Raw genomic sequence first — 20,712 nt, 5'->3', positions numbered from 1 at the left:
CACTTTCCCATGTCCACCCCCTGCCACTGCCACTGAAGAAATCTCATGCTTACACGACTTTCTAAAACATATAGCCTTTATATTAATTTTGATTTAACAGGCCTTGCTGGTTTAGACTATTTTCCTAACTTGTTTTACTTGGGCAGTCTCACCTTTGCACATCCACACTGCCACAGCTTCCTGAGTGGCTTTGCTGTCGCAGGTGCTGGAGATCTGCTCACCCACCACCCACTCGTGCTTCGTCCCTCCTTCCATCTCCAGGAGTCCTGCTCTGCACAGTTCTGACCAACTGCAGCATCTGCTCTCCTTCACAGCTCTTCCTGCTCTGCCAGGTCCCTCACTGGCATCACCCCAGCCCTACTCCAGTTCCTGATGGTCACCAAGATGTTCATTACTGTATAAAATATTTCTGAGTATTCAAGATCTTCTGGACAGTGATTGCAAGCCGGAGAGGACTTGAAGGACACTTTAGTTTTGTGTACACCTCAAGTCAAGGAAAGAACCCTCACACCTATGGATGCACTGTGCATGAGAAGACAGCCAGGACCAGGACCAGCAGCTCCAGTGGCAGCATCTCCATGCTCATCAGCTTGATACATAATTTTGTTCACAAGTCATTGGAGCATTTAGCAACACTGATGGAAACGACCTGATGAAGGTTTAGTTTTAAGCCATACTTTGTTCAAGTTTTTTTTAGTATTTGCAAGGAATGGTTGCATATATAATTCTTTGCTCCTGTCTGTGGAAGGGCTTATGAATTCTGTGAACCACTGCTTTCAATCACATATTTCCCTCACAGAGCAAGAACTGGGGGGGGGGTGTTCTGGGGGAAATTTGCTAAAGAGGCGTCATCAAAGTGAAAACACCACCATTCATTTCCAGTCAAAAGAAAAAGAGTGCTGCCCATGGCCTCTCTAGGGCAGGCAGTGGTTCTGCAGCTGGCTGCTGCTGCTAGAGGTGGGGTCCCCACTGCTGGCCAGTGCAGGCTTCTCACTGCTGTGCATTCCAGACAGACCCTTCACATCCCCTGTGCTGAGCATGAGGTAAGAATATTTTGATCCCATCTCATGTCCTTGCTCCCTGTTTGCTTGGCCTCTGGTTCTCAAGCTTTTGTGCGGTAACAGGAATCTGTGATCTGTAGTGCTATGAGGATATTTCTGTATGGAGCAGTTTAAATGGCCAACTCTCTTTAATAGTCATTATTTATAGATGTCCTGCCATGAGACACACCCTTTTACCCCTAATTTTACATTTCCTTTTATATTTTTAATATGTTTTCAGGATACCCTTTTCAGCAAACCGAACAGATATGTACATAAATGAAAGGTGACCTTTATGCACAAGGAAAGAGTTCTCATGAATTGCAGGAAGTAATAGACTATATGGGAAAAGCACCTTCTGCTCTTTTTTTTTTTTTTTTTTTTTTTTTTTTTTATGTACAGCATTTCCTCCAAAGTCTATGACTGTAAAACAGAGCCTTAAGTACCAGCCAGAAGTAGACTCCTGAGTATTTCATATTCAGCTTTACACATCTCCCTGTCTTTGTCCTTCGACAAAAGGCTGCTGTCTATTAAATTCATCTGCTCAATTTGAAATTAAGGCCATATTAAATAGACTTCATTGTACACTTCTATAGATAGAAAATGCTTTGAGGGTTATCTGAATGTCAGCTGCACCCATCTACTGCTATTTGGTATAAGTAAATGCCTATTTAACCAGTCTTTGGAATGGAATGTGATTGACAGACTCTTTCCATACTCTCATTTCCATTATTTCATCTATTCACTCTGTTTTTCTAAAAAGTAATAAAATCCAGATTCCGGCTGCCAAAATATACATCCCAGGACTGCTCTTCTCTCTCGCCATCTCCAGTACCTTCCTGGTTTCCTCTGCTAACATGCTCTTACCTCCCAATAACCTGTCTCTTCCTTTAAAACCACTCTGCATTACAGGCATTCATTTACTTCCAGTTAAGCTATTTTTCTTCATCCTGTGATTGTCACCTTGTTGTCCAGATAAACCATCCCAGCTCTACCTCCCAAATGTTTATACCAAGCATAAATACTCTCCCTTCAGATAAAATGGCAGAAACACATCTCTGCTCTCCCAGGCTGGCAGGAAGGGGTCTCATCTATTCCTCCCTACAAGCACTGAATACCCGGAATTGTGTGCTTTGTGCCTCTCCCTCCCTGATGCTGGTAAAATGTTTTTTATCTCTTTTTTCCACCCTTCTAAGAGCCAAATAATGTTTGAGGAAACCCTTATCTTTCTCTTTTCCCTGTATGTATGTTGTCATGGCTAGATCTTGTTGAAGTAGTACTTCTATAAAACCTTTATTTCTGACCCAGTACTCTCATTTGTTGTTTTTGATGTGAATAGAGAGACAGACATAAGAAGTGGGCTTCACAATGCTTCTTCTTTATCAGAAGGATGCTTGTTTATCTAAGGGCTAGGATGTTTGATCTTTGTGCTTTCTACTGAGAATGAAATTTTCAGACAAGAGTCACATTCACAAAAACTCTGCAAGTCCAGTAAGAGAATAATGAAAAGTGAGGAATATGTTTTTAGTATGAAATTTGAATATGTGCTTTTACTTTTATCCAGCTGACACATATGTAAGCAACAGCAAGGACAAAAGCAGTGAGGGATATTTGTGAAAATATTACAAGCAGCAACTCTGACATCTTCCAGAGTCACTATGCCATGACAAAGTAATGGAACATTGCCACAATTTTTTGTCCTTGACTCTTACCAAGTAGCATTCTGACCCAGCTGCACCTGTACCCAGGTGCACGAGAGCCACACGTATCCCTGCTCATGACTTAAGTAATTTTTCTACATTGTTTTGAGATGAATTTGCTTTTCAGATGCACAAATGTGAGGGAACTGGGAGAAAGTAGTAGTTGTTCTTGGTATATCAGATTTTCTAAAACATTTTCAAATAGCTTTTTCAGTGTATGCATATAATAACCCCACTTTCCTGGACTCATTTTTCATGACTGTATGCTCAAAACCTACCTACCACTTCAAAATGCAAACTGCTCAGTGGCATAAATCTCCAGTTACACAGAGTACAGTAGGGAATCAAGCAGAGTGGGACAGCAGAAAATCAAGATCAGGTTTATTCTTTTCACCACAAAATGCTCACTTTCAAAAAGCCAACCAACCAACCAAAACCAAAGCAAAAAACAAAAAATCAACAAAACACCACAACAAAAACAAACAAAACCCACAGAAACTGAAGAAAACAAATCAAGCCAAGGTAAGGTAATATTAAATAATTTCCGAAAAAAGTAATATGATATAAAACTGTTTAAAAATCACTTCATTAATATGTGCTAATAATATTGATCTGGGAAAATATTAAAAATTGGAATAGTGTTGTGGGGATGATTTCTTCTACTTTTTCCTAACATGCCCCTTAATTCAAATGATGTTAACCTTCTTCTAGTGTGATGATTTCTGTTCAATTTATTGGATGAAGGTGTATAAAACCCATGGTGATCCTGATTGAGTGAAAGGACTGATTCCTAGAAGACAATAAATAATGGCATCAGGCCCAGCAGACAGAATATTTTTGCACACTTTGTGCAAAAGCACACACCTGGTATATTTAAAATTGTACACTTTTAGTTGTAATTTCTCTGTTCAGGGCTTTTTCCCTCCAGATGAAGTGTGAAGTCTGCTTGTTCAGAGATTCTTTATAAGGGCAATGTAATATTTTAGAATGGCTCTTTCCATCTTGATGTTGTATGCACACATTAATATGCCTTTTTTCCCCTCCTGTTTAGCTTTAGCAAATTTAGATTTTATTTTCATTCAACTTCTGAATCATTATTACGTATTCAATTATTTTTCTGTTTGCTTTTAACAAAGCAAATAGATACCAAACAGCAACTGCTCAAAAGTGAATTTGCATAAGATATAACAATAACTCTAAAATTCCAGTTTCTACCTTCTTCTGTAATCAGTCTTGCTACATTTAAAGTAAGATGACTACTGTCAGTATAACACTCCTAACTGAAGACAATTCTTAATGTACATATTTCTTTATCTGAAAATTTAAAACTTAGCCTTGCTTTTACTTATGATCATTTTAACCTCTCCAATGTTTTTCCTGCCTCTGATTTCCATTGTTATCTGTGAAATCAGAATCATCCCCATATGGATCCGTTGATCCATCCTTTTGAGATACTGCCTGTTTCTGTTATGGTTGTGAAAGACAGCTTCAGTTTAAGAAAAGGTTGACATTATTACAAGTCACATAATTTGAGTCCCAAATTCAATGTTATGAGAATCACTTTGACTTGTTCAGTTCATTTCAAAGAAGCATAATAAGACAAGAGTCCTAATGCTCAGCAAACTGAAACAAAAAATGTTCACCAAACTCCCCTGAACCAGAACAGCTGAGAGTTGCTCACACAAAAGCCTTTTCCTGTGGAACAAAGTAGAAGAAAAAAAAGAAAACACAAGGTCATCCAAAACTATTTTTTAAACCTTCCAATAATCATGTTCTCAGACTTTCCTGGTTCATTCTGTGTAGTTTCAACTCTCAGTGACTGAATGACTGAAAATGAAGAAAAAAGCTCAGTCTAAATGGAGAGAGCTGCTGTACCAACCATGAATCAGTTCACAAACCCATGGAAATTTTGCAGACCATTTGTGTAATATAGAAATGTTTAATAAAGTACTTCATTAAAAACTAAACTGTCACTTTGATTTCTTTTCAGTACCTTTGGTTCACTATTATTTTACTTCAGAATTTCCTTTAATGGTATGTAAAACATTCAAAATGTTTGAGGGAGTCAGAATCTAGCTGAAATATTTTCATTAGCCAAAAGCATTTTTTCATAACAAAGCCTCTCAACTGACTTTCTGTGGTTAATTGTGTTCTTAATTTTACAGAACTTAAAATAGCTTTTTCAAACTGACATGATTTTTTAGAAGTCATAAATGAGAGAAAATTATGTTTTTGCTTGATTCAGTTCTACAGAGGGATGTTTATATTAAAAGTTGTGTGAACTGATGGGCTTCTGATGAGCTTTGGAAATTTACTGCTCAAGCTGGTGCTTGGTCTTGCTTAAATTCCTGAAGTTTGGGGAGGTGTCTCTTTGGACACAGCTGCTGTAAGGGTACCAGTGTTGGTGGAAGGGCAGGGATGCACTCTTGCATCCCAGGTGAAGGCATCCCAGATGACAGGGACCAGAACTGCAACTCTGGCAATGCTCCTGTCTCTTGTCCAGCCTGCACTCCCCCTCCCCTATAGTTTATTTCTGCAGGTGGTACATATGTCACAGAAGGGAGCCATTGTCCCTGCACACTGCTATGTGTAGAAACAGAATTAAATGTGACTTTATTCTTATCCTGGAACTGCTGGCTACACTTCCCACGTCTGTATTGCCCAGGATGTTTCTTATGTGCCTGTTCTCCCTGGACTACGGGTCCCCACTCAAGAAACCAGCCAGCACTGCAGTCATCAGGGCACATACAGTGCATAGCAGATTAATTTTGTGTCTGCAGATACAGAATAAGACAAAACCAACAGAAAAGGTATAGTAGCTCACCATACCAGTAATGCCACTGGATTTTAGTACATCTGATATTTCATATGCTAAACAATCCAGATCAGGCCACAGAAACATTTCAACATGCACAGAGTTCATGGCCCTTGAGAAGAAGCTTATCCTTAGGAGAAGCAACTGTGGATCTGAATGCATTTTGCAGTGCAACTGCAATCTGCAGATGTAAGGGAGAACTGCCAGCACAGATAGGGCTCAATTTCAGACTGCACACTGCAGGAAAAGCAGATTTTTTGGAGGAGGTGACTGCCCAGATATCCAGCGTTTGATTCTGCACCAGTGAAGTGGCACTTCCCAACCAAAGAGCAGAGCTGTGTACTTTGTGGTTCAAGGCCTCAAAGAATTTCCTGTGGATTCATTGCAAAATAATATAACCCAAAATTGGTGTAACATATGGCACTTGTCCTATTTATATCTATTTTCAGTGTATATCCTTGTCATCTAAATGAAATCTCCATTGGCCAAGCAACCTGACAGCTGGAAGGGCTTCTACTCATCTAGATTTCCTCTAAGTCCTGTAAACTTACAGAAAGCTCAATGTCTCCAAAAGGGCAGGGTCACTCTTCCTGCTGCCTCATTTCCCTGGAGAAGAATGGAATGCAGCTATCCCCTAGGTTTTTTGACTACCTGTAATTGTGGTCACCTCTGTCTTGTTTCCTTCTTTTTGCCTGGGCTTTCTCCTTTTCCATCACAACAGTAGTGCAAAGCAGTGGATAGAATAATGAGAAATGTCCCCTTTTGAAAAACAGAATCACGTAGCCCCCAGATGGTCATAAGCACTGTCATTCTGGTGTCCTGCACTCCTTCCTCCTGTCTAAACATCCTGTGAAAGCCGTGTAAGTTTGGGGAGCAAAGGGTGCATGAGGATTTAGCTGTCAGAAGCTGTTCATTTGATCAAATGCAGAGGCATGTGTATGTGCATGCAATGATTAATTAGGAACGTATCTCAGCATGACAAAATGGTGTGGAAGTTCCTCTGATAGCTAAAATGACTCGGAGAAAACTGTTTTAATTTGTTGTAAGTTTTACACTGATAAATTGTGTCTCCTCTGCATGGGGTCCTCCCTTTTTAATTCTTCTCTGTTGAAAAGTGTTCCTGGAGTCTGGCTTGATAAAGACAGGAAATTCTTCAGTATAGTAAAATGTCCAGTGTTGCTTGGTACCAGATGATAGGAGAGATGACAATTCTACTGAAGGTAATTAAATACATCTTTTAAGCAGCTGTTCATTTGTAGCCTGTGCAGAAAAAAAAATTAGTACATTGACTTGAAACAAAAGAGAGTTGAAACAAATGTGTACCAAAAGCTAAAAAATGGACTAAGGTCATAAAATATTCTGAATTAAAAGGGACCCACAAGGATCATCAAGTCCAACTCTTAAGTGGATGGCTTACTGGGGTTGGGCTCACAACCTTGGTGTTATTAGCATCCTGCTCTAACCAACTGAGATAATCTCAGGGTCAACTAAAGACATAATTTTTTTTTTTTTTTAAAGCTGTGTCCTTACACTTCTGACAGACCATTAACTCCACAGAGGAAGAAATATAACCTTAAACTTTGCATAGGAAGCTGGAAACATACTGCTGTGCAGTACAAGTATTTTCTTCTTGAGAGCCCAGTGAACTCCTCAGATGGCTGGATTCTGAGCTGTACAAATAAAGCTCACAAGACAAAAACAACAAGAAGGTTCACAAGTCTAGTTGTCCTTTTATTTTTCTCCATTACTTTTTGGGTGGTCTCAGAAATCATGTTCTTGAGTTTTTCCATCCATAGCAGATGGAACATGGTACTGAATCTTTAAGAACCTTTAACTGTTTCTCTTAAAAATGCTTGCTGAATACTTAAATTGAGCAAGTAGTCTAGGAAACAAATGACTGATTAAAAGGCAAAATATATTCAATTGCATTGATTAAAAAATTCCCAGTAATTTCACTGTAACAACTTCAAATATTCTGAAATAACTCATAGGTGATTGGGGGTTCAATTTGTAAAGTGAAAAGTAAAGTAGGACATGAAAGGTCTACCAAAAGGTAATAAAATTAAATCTTTTAGTCCTCTGATGTAAGAACAATAAAGGAGTATAAAACCTGATTATATCCACAGAAATAAAACACTTCTGCTTTTTAATCCTGCACCAAAATGGATTTCTTTTCTCAGCTTAAAGTGGTTTGTTTTCAGATTTATGTAGTAAGACCCAAATGCAGTCCTGACTTGACTGAAAATATTGAGAATGTTTTACTGAATTCAGTGAACAGTCTTAAGAAATATTTTTTAAATTGTTAAAATAACTCCTTTCAAAATTATATCTTTTGGGCCTTTTTAAATGAAGTTATTGAAGGTTGCATTTAGTTACATTTATTTTTCAAACAATTAATGGAATTAAATAAAATATCATATTTTATGCCTAGCCACTCTCCTACACCCCTTCCCAACAGATTTTTTTTTTTTAATTTTTATTTTTACTTTTTAGCCCCTACACAGATTTTCCTCTCATGGTATTGCACTTCAGCTACTGATTAATCACATAGCTTCAGACATATTTGGGATTCTCTGTTCTCTGCTTAAGTAGAGAAAATAGTTTTCTTCTGGAAGTGGAAAGATGCAGAAATGTAAGCTCCCCTCCTGAAACCACAGTGCCATCTTAGGTTTCAGTTCAAAGGAAGGCAGGCTTTATCCTGTGCTTTGTTTTATTTTTGTAAGAGAGATATATGAAAGAGGCTTTCTTGCACATGACAGCTGGAAAGAGAGTTGCAGGGAGTTTCAGTGTGACCCAGACACATGTCCCCACTGTGTTTAGTACTGTTGTAGGTGGAGGGACAAGAGAGGTCCCTGGGAATGTGCTGAGCTCCCCATGGCATTCCTGGTGCCCCTGTGTGCACCCCAGCCAGCACGCATGCCATGCACATCCTCCTTGTGTTGCACACATACCCCCATGTCCTCTGCTGCTGGGTGGGCAAACAAGCAAGGCTGGAGGGCATTGAAGACTCTGCACAACTCCAAAAATGAATCCATTTGACACTTACAGTGTTAAGCCCAGAGGAAGTGGCTAACATCTCCTCAAAGATTTAAAGGTAAGGTGACTTTATCCAAGCTCAGGATCTGGTCAGTAGCCACTTGATGAATATTAATGATAGAAGAAATATGGTTAAACTTTTAGTCATTGCTTTATAGGCTGAGTTCTGTCTGAAATTTACAATGTCAGGCAAATCAATCCTCTTTCTGTGAAGCAAAGGCAGGAGCTTTTCCTGCATCTCTGCTTATGTGTTACAGATCACAAAGCAGAGCCATACCTGAGTGGTTATGGGCATCACAGGCAGAAGGACTAGGCATGCTCAATGAAATTGAGGGTTCAGCTGCACTTGGGTGGGTGGGGGCAGGGGGAAAAGTAATTTTCACCCATTACTCAAAATACTTCCACCATTTTCATGGGAACAAAAGTGGAATTTTACAAGCCAGTCTCTACATGCTGCCTTTTTCTCATGTCCTGCTTGTTCTGTACCTGCCTGGAGGTGGGACGGGTGAGTTCCTGAACATTTTTTTCTCCTTTTCTGATGCTGATGACTGATGCACTAAGTGATCCTGAATGGGCATAGCCAGTTCAAGGCTCAGAGCTCCTTCTGTTTTCATTTTGCTTGTGCAGAGTGGTTGGATGACAAGAATTTAAACTGTGTTCAGAAGTCTGTGTTGATCAGCTTGTAAAAACAAATTTAACATATTTTCACTAGATAGACTGATAGACAGACTCACATATGCATATTTTTGTTACAGGAAGTACCTGTGGCAGCACAAAGAGAAGCAGCTGAAGTAAAACACCATCTAGAGCAATGCACTTTCTCTGGCACTCATGATTTTTTACTGAAAAGAGGAATTTCAAAAAATGGTGATTCTACAGTGTTTGGGAGATTGGCCCAAACTTACACAATGCTAATGCAACCTCTGATCTATGTTAAAGCCAGGCAGTTCCTGACATGATATGGGTGCTCAAGCAGGGAAGAGAGCACAGACCCTTGTCTCCAGCCCTTCTGGTTGAACACAAGGAGAGTCCTATGGCTGATGGAGCACAAAGACTGGAGACTTGGAAGGAGCACAAGGAGGGGGGCTGGAAAGGGAGGGATCACTGTGCCTCCAAAGGCAATTCAGCTTTGGCACTCTCTAGGAGCTTATCACAACATCTCCCTGTGCCTACAAAAGGTCTGTATGCAGCCTCTACAGCCCAAAGAAAAGTCTGTATGTCATGATATACCATCAGTCTGCAGAACTAGGCAGATTTTAGGAAAAGGCTCACACTTTCCAGTCTTTCCTGTCTATTGTTGATTTTCCATTACTCTGCTTCTGGATGCCCCTGAAAAACCACAAGAACTTCCCTTCTCGTAGGGTTTCATCACTTTTGCCTCAAAATGAAACTAACCAAAATGAAAAACAGCTGGACCAAAAAGAAATCTAGTAAGCAAATAAGCAAACAAACCCAAACCTTCAAAAATTAGGTTGATTTAAATTCTGTATCTGATTTTGGCCAAACTGTATATTAATTTTTAGATCTTTTTCTTCCTGTCAGTTTACATGTTTTTTGCAAGAAAGACCACATTTGGTTTTAGTCTCCTACCAGTCTCTGATCTGTATTTCTGTTTTGCTGCCACTGGGCAACTGCTTTGCCCCTACGTTCCTGCTGATGTCATGAGACCATGTTGCTGGTGATTTTTGGCTTAAACTCAAGCTTTTGGTCAGCACCTGGTAAAAAAAAAAAAAATGCTTTGCTTCTTTTTATTTAGGATCTGAAATACTTTTGTCACTTGGGTTGATGCTACACAGAGTTTTCTCTAAATCCTCTGAAAAGCTTTGTGCCTCTACTATCCCATTAACCAGTTTAAAACAAGTAAAAGGACAATTCTACAAAACTCACTTGAATTGAGAACATGATTAATCAATAATTAACACCGTTCACATCCAGTAAGTCGAAATTCCTGCTTACAGAATGTTTCTCTGGGCATATCATGCTTGTCAGCTCCATTTTCATCCTGAGCTGCCAGCGATAGCAAGAGACTTACAGCAGGCATTCTGCAGGTTTTTGTATCTGGGGTGGGTACTAATTTTACAAAGTAAGGACACAGGAATAATTCAGAGAAAACAAGAATTCCAGAGCGGGACTGCTGGGACAGGCCTCTGGATAATTACTTTTAATACAGATTATTGAAAAATAAATTGTTCTGTGCTAAAGGGCAGGTATTTAGGGGCTTGAAAGAGGAGGCAAATTAGGCGCATGTAAAGGACAGGCGACTGGAGGCTGGGGAGTGAAAGTGGATTTTTCCAAAGGAAAGGCAGAGCCTGACAAGTTTTTCCCACACCGCTCCCCCAGGAGGCCAGCCAGACTGAAAGAGCCGCCATGCGTGTGCCCGGCCCGGGCCCCTCCCGAGGGCGCGGCTGGGAGCCCCGGGAGAGGCCGCGCTCCAGCCCTGCCGTGAGGGAGGGAGGGAGGGAGGAAGGGTGCTGCGGAGCTCCGCTGCTTTCTGCTTTAGCCTCTTTGTTTCCCTTGTCCTGCTGCCAGCGGGGCAGACAGTGCGGGCAGTCAGGCAGCAGCTGCCTGCCGGAGCTCGGAGGCTCACGTCACACGGGCAGGGCTGCCGGGCCACAGCCAGCCGGCGAGGGGGTGAGGTCAGGTGAAACATTAGCCACGTTCTCTTGGCTTCCCGCCAGCGCCTTTCAAATATTTCTTTATGTGCTGCTGATGCTGTGCTTGTTTGGCATTTAAAAGATATGCTCCGGCAGGATTTCACAACGAGCTGCCATTTTACGGTTCAAAACACGTGCGAGCTTATCACCCATGGAAATGTGTGTCTCCATGAGCCCCTTCCTCTCCCCTCCCTCGGGGCTTGCAGCACAGCCGCTCCAGGCAGATCAATCATGAGGACTGTGTAAGCGGCTAAAAATAATGCAAGTCATAAAGGTCTGGAAGCTGTTGCTCATTTTGGGGTTTGAAGATTCCAGTGTCGGTCAATACCAATGACTGTGCTATCCGGACAGTAGTAGATAAGGCTCAGATGTTCTTCTAAGGTGATTAACATGACTTGCAATCCCCTTCCTCAATGCCTCTTGCCAAAGTGTGTCTCTTCAGTTTCCCAGGTTGCAGGGAACAGGCAGATATTCTTGACAGTTCATCACGAGCAGAATTTAATCCTAGATTGAGAAAAAATAATGTTGGAAGACAGAATGAACTGAGCCTGTATCCTGCATCCTGACAGATGCCAGTCAAACCGGTTCTTAAAGACTCCACCAGTGCTGCAGGCAACATGTGCCAGTGCTTCCTTGTCCTTTCTAAAGCTTCTCTTTATCCAGATGGGAGCATGGGCTAGGTTCTTTATCTACCTGTCCAGCAGCATAAAGGTGGAGCAGCATGTTGCTACACTATGGGTGACTTGCAGAATGTGGCATAGACAGTATTTCCTCCAGGTCAGGGTGGGGATGGTGAGAAGGATAGATTGATAAAGCCTGGAGTGCAAATTCAAATGGCTGAAATACATCTTGTGCCCGGGATAAACAACAGAGAGGTCAGAGAAGTGAGCAAATGCTGGCATGAGCTTTCACAGCTTGTGTAGGGTTGTATCTTAATTTTGTGCTGGGATTTGTAATACTGTTGTCAAAGGAGACTAATGCACTTAAGACGACACAAATGAAGTGCTATTCTTTAAAGAAACAGGAGATTTTGGTACTCAGGGAATCAAATATTTTGTTTAATCTTGACTGGCTCTTTGACAAATTTTGTTGGCTGAACCATTATGCTAGTGCTGTGTTAATGCCATGAAAATGGACAGAGGGTTTTTATTATTTGTAAGAAATACTAATATTCTGTTTACCTTCTAGACAATTTGCATTGGTTTTGAGCTCATTTTTCTTCTTCATCTCCTGGAAGATATGCAAAGAGTAGCTTGAGAAGAAACACACCCACACACACACACAAACATACAGAGTTTACCAAGAGAGGTCACTGCAACATCCTCGGTGGATGCATTCACAAAGGCATGAGACAACACTCTCAAGGTTGGTCAGAGTGGATTACTGCCTGCCTTGTAGGGTTTGGATCTCACACAGGACTCTAAACCCAACGTGAAGAAAACTGTGCACTGGCCCAATCATGGGAATGATTTTAATATCATGAGGTATTTTTTAAAAGTCTGTGGTTTTGTTTTTTTTTTTTTCTTTGTGTGTAAGAGAGAAAGGCAGACAATGTGTGTTGCCAGTTCTTCTGGCTGGACAGAGAGTGATACCCTCTTCTGTAACAACTCTGTCTGGCCTCCTGAGAGTAGGAAGTTTCCAGCTGGCCCTCAGACTCTTAATTTCTAATTAATTTAGTCTAGATCCTACCAGCCCACATCTGCACTCTTGTCTTGCTCAACAATTAGTTATGCAACCCAAGAAAAACATGATATTAATTCCTGAATTTCCAAGCTCAGTTCCTGCACTGAAATCTTCTTGCCTATCTCTCCCACTCCTGCTGGTCTTGGATTCCCTGTCTCAGGGTGGAAGGAGTCATTGCTGGGGATGCTTCACTTGGCTGCCACTGCTCACAGACCTAGTGCTGAAGGATGGAGAGTGAAGGGGCAGCAGAGCGCAGCATGACCCACTTTTCATTGACTGATATCCAGAATTAATCATCTCACATGTCCTTCTGCATAACATGGATCAAAGGGTTTCCCAGCATTTGTTCCTGTTTGAACTATTGATTTTCTTTGCATAAACCAGCCAAGTTTAATTAAATTATGCACAGTGATAAAGAATCTACCCTCTGCTCCATGTAAATTGTTCCAGCAATTAATTTTTTCTCCTCTGCTGAAACCACATGTCTTATTTCTAGGGCAGATTGTCTAGACAGATGTGAGAGCCCACTCCAAAATGTTACTTGAAATACAGGTATTCCTGAATTACACCTACACAAGCCTTTCCCTTTACTCTTCTGAAGATCTTCACCTTGTGGAAACTCTTGCTATAAGACACATTTTCCAGTCCTCAGTCATTCAGTGAACTCTCATCTGAAACCTCTTGACTTGTATGTCTGAAGCCAGAACACTTTTAAACTGAGACCGGTTACAGGCTTTGTCCATAGCATCCAGAGTTCCCAGGTTCATACACACAAGGATTCCTTTTGTTGAAGCGAACATTTCCTCCTGTTGGGTTATCTGTCCTGGCCTCCCTGCAGACTCACTGCTTCTAAGGGCTCCATTAACCTGTGAGGATGACCTGAAAGATTTGTCCTCTAATTAATGACTTTACTTTTGGCTGCACTGAAGTTCATAACAAAAATGTGTTGTCTGTGTGCAGTTTTCCAAGCATGTCACATTGCTGCTACTCAGGGATCTGATTTCTTCTTTATTAACTGCTTATCATTTAATATGAATTTGGGTGTGTCCATGCTCACTGAGCTATCCAGAGACTTCAGATAAAATACTTAAGAGGAATAGAAACAAAGACTACCCCGTCCCAACAGTGCTCCTGAGGCACAAGGCTGAATCTTGTATCTTAGACTTACGTTAATTTTGTTTGCCTAGCAGAGATAACAGAGCTCTGGAGGAGAACCTCTAGCTCATCTCTCCTAATGAATGAGCAAGTGCCAAATTTGCTAGGCAAGGCTAGCTACACCAGTGGCTTGTAGGCTAATATCAGCCCTGGTGGCCTTGCCATGTGATTTTTCTTGGAAGAGATGGGGAGCACCACTAGAACTGTTCCTGTAGGAAGACTTTCTAAATTATTACATGAAACCTCTTCATGCTGCTGTAATGCAGACTGGAGAGCAACCTGCATCCCTATCTCCCCAGCTCTGGCTGCAGCAGTGGTGCCTGATGACGGGTGAGAGTGGAGGCAGCTTTTTGCATCACGGGATGCTGTGTGCTTGTGTGGGTTGTGCCACCAGAATTAAGTCCCAAAGCTGATAAAAGTGAACTGCTGGTTAGTGTAGAAGATAATTGGACTCCCCTGCAGGGCCCTGTGTGTGGTGTTCTGCATGAAGTCCAGTGCTGAGGTGTATTCAGAGGGCATTGGCTAGACAACTCTTCAAGAGACCTTTATGCTAGGATTCCTAGTCTGGAGTTGCCACTCAGCTGAGCATGAAATAGGTACTGAGGTCAGCATGTGTGAGATGGTGCTGAGTGTGGTCTGCACAGAAGCCTAGGAATGCTGAGGTTTGATAGTGAGGTACCAAATGTGTAAGGGAAATACCAGCCTTGGTTGCAAGTTTGACCATTGATCCGGCTTCCCCTCCTGCCTCTGCCTAAACACCTGTATCCTTTATAGGATCTAGCCATGGTGATTTTGACTGCAGACACTAAATATTGTTTCTATCCACACTAGGGTTCTACTTGTTCAGTTTTTTCACCATCCATTCCTCTTCAGCCACTTTTCATCACTTCAACCTTTTACCTCAGAGTAGTCCTACTATTTCAGGTCTTTGTTAAAGTTTAACTGGTCGTGAACACAAGTCATATTGTGATCATTTACTTCTGTTACCTTAACAGAGTTTCTCTGGTCTTGTAGTGATGCACAGGAGAATAGATCCTCCACCCTACTGTATATTTGCTAAGTGCTAACAGCACATTTGGCTGAGTACAGAATGCAGACAACAAAAAGACTGATGTGTAATAGAGAGCTGTTTTCTCACAGATGCTGCAGCCCGAGCTGCTTGCACTGAGCACTGCAGTTATGACAGGGTCTCCTTCCACAGTGCCCCTACAACCCCCAGAATTACTGAGAAATTTTTTCCTTTAAATGCCCTGCTAACTTCTAGATGTCTTGCTGACTTGCATGCAATCTGATTGAAATGACAACATGATGTTAATATTTAACAATTATCACCAGGAACTTCTCACACCTTTTCCTTAGAGGATACAAAGAACCCAATGCCCACCTGTTCCTAAATCCCTGTCATCAGTTTGAACAGATTCAGGTGATGTGTTGGACCTTTATCAGTTATTATCATCTGCAATAGGCCCTGCATAGGACTGCCCTAAAATATGCTTTCCCTGGAAGCCTTCCAGATTGCTCCAATTGCAATCTCCTCATGAGCCAGAGTTTATATTGTGCAAAACAAGAAACGGAAAAACAAAAGCTGAGAGGATAAAAAATAGCTCAAATGACTTAATTTCTGTTTTAATTCCAAGAATACAAGAGGCCCCTGATATTTCCCACATACAGGTCCTTTCTCTGCAGCATAAAGAGGATATATTTTAAACAGTACTGTTAAATGAATTATATGTTGCTACTGGATAATGGTCTGCTGTGGAGAGATAATTGTTGAGACAAAGCTGAGGTATTTATTGAAGATAAACATTGAGACAAAGCCAAGATGTTTATTTTCTAAGCACCAGACCGTACTGCAGACAAAACATATAATATCATAAGCATTATTCCTAATGTGTTGGAAGCCTGAACATGCCCCATCACAAACTCTTGTTAACTTGGCAGTGGCAGAACTGGGACTCAAATGAGAAATGCACCCAGGCTGATCCAAGTACCGATGCCAGAGGGCAGCTCTGTTGACCACATCAGGGGCAGTGCCCAAGTGTTGCCCTCCTTGGCCAGTTGCCCTTCTGTAGCTCAGGGAGATGGCAGAAGTGCTGTCTGCAGACCTGATCACTCACAGGTGAAGCATCAGGAAGAAAACATTTTTCATTGATTCAATGAGAAACTAAAGCAAAACATTTCCTGATTCTTCAGGTTCATTTGCGGTAATCAAACTACAGGAGATATGACCAGCCTGTCGACAGATCAGTTTTTACAGTTTTCAAAACTAATTTTGAATACCTTTGAAAAATTCATGCACAGGTTTGTATCTGAACATTGGTGAAGTACAGGCCCATACAAGAACATGGGCAGCTTCAAGCAGAAGCAGGGCCTGATCCACATGGCAGTGGAGAAGAATGGGCTCTGTGATACACCTGGGCGGTGTGTGCAGCTGTCCTGGCGTGTTTGGGTGTGGTGGGTCTCCTCTGGGTATGTGCTGGTGCAGGTTTGCTTTTGTGAATGTCCTGTGGAGACAGAGCCATAGTGATGTTGGCTTCTAGGAGGGGATCCCAGCAGCTGAAGGGTGCCCTTTCATCCCAGGTGTATCCACACTGTGACTTGCAGCACTACTGAGCAGGGTCCCAGCCTCGCTGTTCACAGCAGTCACTGGTTTTGGCATTACCCTTGGTAGCTGTAGAAAGTTGTATCAACGGACTGTTTTCCACCATTCTGTGCTGGGTATGTGAAGACAGTTAAACACCCAGCTCCTACTGATTGCATTGGTCATCAGACACCTACATACATCCCTGAACTTGGGCATAATTTCCTAAACTCATTCAAAGAGGGCAGCAACATCATGGAGTATTATATGATCTGAACACGTTTCAGATTGGCTGTAAAGTGAATGTGTGCACCTACAGAAAATACCACATGCCACTTTATTATACAGAGCAGAAAGATGATACAAACTTCTTACAAGTATTCTGCTTGTCAAGACTGTAACCCAGATCCTTTTTAAAAAAGATAGCTGAAAATTAGGCCCTAATCTATCTCATGTCTGTGACTTGATTTTGAAAGATACTGAGCATCCAGGATTGTCTATCAGCATCAGCTGAAGGAATCATAAAAACTTCTGAGATCTCCATCCTTCTAGAGAAATTAAACAATTTCCAGACAATCTGTTCTTTCTGTATGCATACTGATATATTGGAAAAAAACCAAAAAAACAAACCCAAACCCAAAAGAAAAACCCCATGTAGTTCTTTATTTGGACTATCATGGATGGCTCTGTTATGTCTCTGTCATCACCACTTTCCTTACTAAACCCAAATCATAGCGTTGTCCTGAGAGAACTGCTGGTTTGGTTCATGCTGCTCCTGTGGGCTTAACTACTGTGTAGCCATTAGTAGCTCACTACAGACTGGCTGTGCTCCACTGTGATCTGCTGCATCTCCCTATCTGACTGTTTCGTGGGTTTCCTCCAGTAAGCCAGGCACTGAGGGAGATCCCCAGGGCTTGCCCTAATGCACCCTCCGGTTGGAGCCAGATGTCCCTTCAGGAGTGACATGGAGGGTTTTGCCAGACCTGCCCCATGGAGTATAGTCAGTATTACTGGGAACTATGAATTAATTCTGATTGTTTGCAAGGCTCTTTGCAATGTTTGCATATAAAAAGTTGGCCATCACAGAATTACCCAGGGAACATTATGTCATTCATGCTTTTACAACAAGTGCTATGAGATAAGTTGACCTGGTTACAGATGAGTGTATTTCTAGCTTTTATTTTAGTTTTGGCAAACTCCCTCCAAAGTTATAATTGTGATTATAGTTCTTTACTGGAGAAGCCATATCTGACAGGTTATTATGTATTTTTGATTATGTTAGAAGTCTCCAAAAATATCAACAAAAGTCACTATGTAGTAATATACACAGCAACTATCCTAGACTAGCTACAGTTGTCAAAAAAAGAGTGGAAAGATAATGATATACAAGCTAAAAAAAATTGCAAAAGTAAGGTTATTCTCATGATTTTGGCATTTCTATAAATACTCATATATTGAAAGAAGAAATTCACAAGAAATATAGCATAAGAATAAAAGTTGTATGAGAATTTCTGGTAGTTCTCTGACTTTCAGACCTTATGACTGCTTGTACTGTGTTATCTCCCAAGTCATCTGTGCCTGCCATGCATTTGACAATACATGTTTTGTCAAGTCAAACAGGCTTCCTTAGAAAGAAAGAGATGACATTATTACTGCTCAAGTAGGATTCTCAAGTATTTAATGCTGAGGTAGTAAAAGTTCTGTAAGGATCTTACTAAATACAAATCACATGATGTCTTTCAGAAACGCATTTACAAATAAAGACATAAATGTAAGTTATTTTGCTTTTGAGAAATTTCAGAGTTGCTTTGCTGTCAACTGCATCAATAATTCAAGATTTGAAAAGCAAAACTGTAATTACTGGATTACTTGGTGATATAATATTCAATATTATGCTAATGAGGAGTTAATTAAAAATGCTATTGGACTGAGGAATCCCTGCCTTCTAGACTCAAATCCACAGAGCCTTTAATGGGGTATTTAGCAGAAGGCATATGGATATGTATTAAGGCACTTGCTTGAGTTGTCTGAAAACATTTTGCCTAATCCTTTCAGCTTCCATACCCCAAAAGTAGATGAGAGTCTTGCCATCTACTCCTGAGCTGCATAGATGGGAAAAAAAATAAGAGTAGAAATAGTTATCATTTAGGTGTGACCAGTGCACTATAATAGAAATCCTTTTATCTGTCAGTGTTATAAAAACTGTGCTTCAAGTAGGACAAAAGTGGTGATAACTTTTTCAGTCCTTTCTCAGACAACATTGATTTCCCTCATGGGTAGCTGAAGATGGTGACCAGCAGAAGCAGCACGCTAGCTGGAATTCTCTAGGAGGGACAGCACTGTCCTTTTCTCGTTCAGATCTTGTAGATTTAAAGGATACTTGCATATTCTTATTGGCTCCTTCAGGATATTTGCTGTTCACACATACAGCCTGATCTTCCACTGAGTCTCAGCAGGGTGCTTTGCAGCGGTGGTGAGTCTTCTGCAGCAGTGTCTCTTGGTGGGATACCAGCACTTTTTATTATTGTTAGAAAGACAAGGTCAAATACAGTTGGAACAGGAAGTTCTGTGGTTTGTGGTGGTCTTCAGCGTATTGGAAGTTCATTCTTCAGGCTCAGAGCTCTAAAAACCAGTTCTACTTCTGCCCTAAATAGCTTTTTCTTACCACAGTGATTTCTGTACCTCAGAGAACTGTGTCTGAGAGCACTGAAGCTGATTGTAGTCTTCACTCTGCAACTTGCTGTGATCTTTTGTAGTGGCCATGAAGGGTTTCAAAGGTAAAGAGCCTCAAGGATGCTTGAAATGCAATAGATGACCTAGGTAGAGAGTACGGGACAGGTCAGATTCATTCATAGCCACCTGTGTTAGGTGAAGTTTTCTTGTAGGGAGAGAGTCTGGCAAACATTCCCTGCAGAAGTTGCTCTGTGTGAATAATGTCAGTCAGGAGTTCAGAGCTGCTGCAGATTAAAGACTAATTTAGCCAATAGTGTGCTTCAATACCACTACCTGCACAGTGGCTACAAGCCCTTAAAAATGTTTTCCTCCATTTTTCATTTCCATTTTCCTCCATTTTTCTCTCCCACTGCGAGTCAACTCCAGACATTTGTTCTCATATACACAAAGACTGATGCTGTCACAGCTGAAGTCGAGGCATTTTGATGTTGATTTTATTAAGTGTGTGTTCTAGTACCCTTTGCACATGCTATTGTGCTGCTTCTTCATCAAGACATGAATACAATGTTTGCTGGTTTTGAAAAAAGTGTATTAATCATGTGAAAGACTGAGCCCAGCCCAAACATCAAAAGTACTTGTATGTGCTCACCTTACCACTGGAGGTTTGCTTGACAAAACCAGTGGTCTGTGCTTTACCTTGCATGACCATACTCTTTTTGCAAACTTCTGCTGGTTTGCATATATGTACTAGATCTGAAATAATTACAACTGCCATGCTTCTTCCACAAATTTCTAATTCCAAAATGCATGCTTTCATAATTTCAATTAATACTAGAGTTGTTTTCATTATTTGCATGTTGTGCTCTGGTGATCATAAAACGAGAAAGGTGCTTCAGTTCAAGGAGAGGGAGTGGAAAGAAGGACAGATCAGAAGTTGCAAGAGTTGAAGGAAAAGAAAGAACTGTTAAGTCTTCAAGCAGAAAATGATTTATAAATATTTACTAGAAGAATTCATAACAGATTTAAATGAACTTTCACAATCTTAACAAAGTCAGCATTTGCCAAGAAGAGGGGCAGTCCCCATTTCTATAGAATTTAAGCCTACTGACAGTAGTGGCTGTGTTTCTCACCTGTTGTGAAAATTTGGGGCACAAAACTTTCTGCTGTGTGTCTTCTAGGGGATTGAAAAATCACAGAATTAAGCAATTAACAAAAGTGACTCCAGACTGCCTCTGAGGTGTGAGAAGACCTCGAGAATCCCCTTCACCTCCCCTTTGAGCCCATTTTTCTGAATTGCTGCTAAAGCTCCAAAGCGGCTAAAAGGCTGAAATGAAGGGACTATCTCTTTTTAGAAAATGTAGCATGTTGTAAATAG

This window comes from Pyrgilauda ruficollis, unplaced genomic scaffold (assembly GCF_017590135.1).
Source record: "Pyrgilauda ruficollis isolate IOZ18807 unplaced genomic scaffold, ASM1759013v1 scaffold1, whole genome shotgun sequence".
NCBI classification, from domain to species: Eukaryota; Metazoa; Chordata; class Aves; order Passeriformes; family Passeridae; genus Pyrgilauda; species Pyrgilauda ruficollis.
The sequence above is the reverse complement of the archived record's forward strand: the minus strand, read 5'-3'. Positions refer to the sequence as shown.